The sequence below is a fragment of the Centruroides vittatus genome, unplaced genomic scaffold (genome assembly GCF_030686945.1).
Source record: "Centruroides vittatus isolate TY-2023 unplaced genomic scaffold, ASM3068694v2 contig_487, whole genome shotgun sequence".
In the NCBI taxonomy this organism is placed as follows: Eukaryota; Metazoa; Arthropoda; class Arachnida; order Scorpiones; family Buthidae; genus Centruroides; species Centruroides vittatus.
The window spans coordinates 771978-773306 of NW_027122275.1; the positions used below are offsets into that span (position 1 = coordinate 771978).

At 34.0% G+C, this 1329-nt stretch overlaps 1 long non-coding RNA gene across 2 annotated transcripts; it reads left to right on the forward strand.

Moving 5' to 3' along the window:
- The first annotated feature begins 266 nt into the window (after positions 1–266).
- LOC136978049 (uncharacterized) lies at positions 267–914 on the forward strand. 2 transcript variants are annotated; one of them, XR_010881160.1, is made up of 3 exons: positions 267–441; positions 621–728; positions 810–914. It is a non-coding gene; the product is annotated as an uncharacterized lncRNA (long non-coding RNA). The 2 variants fall into 2 exon arrangements; XR_010881161.1 differs by having other exon boundaries at positions 267–431; positions 626–728.
- The last annotated feature ends 415 nt before the right edge of the window (positions 915–1329 follow it).

Sequence of the window (1329 nt, forward strand, 5' to 3'; positions counted from 1 at the left end):
TGGAGAGATTTGTGGATGGAAAGCTGGATTATGAGGATGATTTCTTCAGTTTTGACTTGGAAAATTACCAAGAAACTAATTATTGGGAAATTGTTCTCGATCTTTCCGAGGATTGTTTCGGCTATGGCGATTGTCTCGACAGGTAAGACTCTTATATTCATTTAATACGTATTTAATAGGTAAGAGGTAATATTTTTATCTCATTTTCTGTATTGTTTATAGAAAGCCAGAGCTGTCGAGTGAGGAGCAGTTTGATCCTGATAATGATGATCCGGATGACTTGGAAAGCTACCAAGAAACAAACTATTCGGATATTGTTCTCGATCTTTCCGAGGATTGTTTCGGCTATGGCGATTCTCATTGGCAACGAGTGGATGAAAGCGAATGCGAGAATCATCGTCAGAAAGTCGAGCTGGAAGCGGTTAGCCATTGTCTCGACAGGTAAGATTTTTATGTTTATTTAATACGTATTTTTATATCATTTTCTGTGTTGTTTCTATATTATAGAAATGAAATACTTTTAATAGTATATTACAGAAAAACAAAGATTATTACTTATTATCAAAATTAATATTTTAATAGTTTTCGATTAATTTGAATTTTTCATTTTGATACAACAGAGTAGCCGAGGATATGACATCCGATGTGCATGCCAGTCAATCGAAGGAACATGCACCAAAGAGGGGAAAATTCCCTAGATTGAAGAAACTGTTCAGATTCTTCTTTTGGTATGTATCTTTAGCTTATTTATTGTAATGTATCTTTACCAATTATTCCGAAATTAATTAATTGTTGCAATTCCATGACAGAACTCCGTCCCCGTGGAGAAGTTCGAATTTGCAGACTCGATCTGCTGTACATAGTTCATTGTAAATATCATCATCATCGTTTTCATCTGTACATATTCATCGTCATCGTTGTTGTTTTCTGTTTGTGTTTGTTGTTTATCGTTTTCATTCGTTTTTTAAAAATGTATTCGTGATTATTTCAAAATTTATAAAATTCTGTATTTCGGCAATCATCATTTTAAAAAATCCAACTTATGACGCTTCTGACACCGATTGTCACTTATATATACTGGACTGCCATTATGATACTGGACGCACCAAATGTATTTTCACCAATTTGAGTGATGCCTATGAATTGACTAACGTATAATGACACAACGATTATGGACATACCAATTGTGACTAAAGGATAAAGACGCACCGATTGTGGACACGCTCGAGTAATAGACGACGACATACCGATGTATGACAAACTCACTGTAAGCAATGTCAAAATCACTGATTAACTATAAACTGCATTAATAAATTTACTTTTTATTGT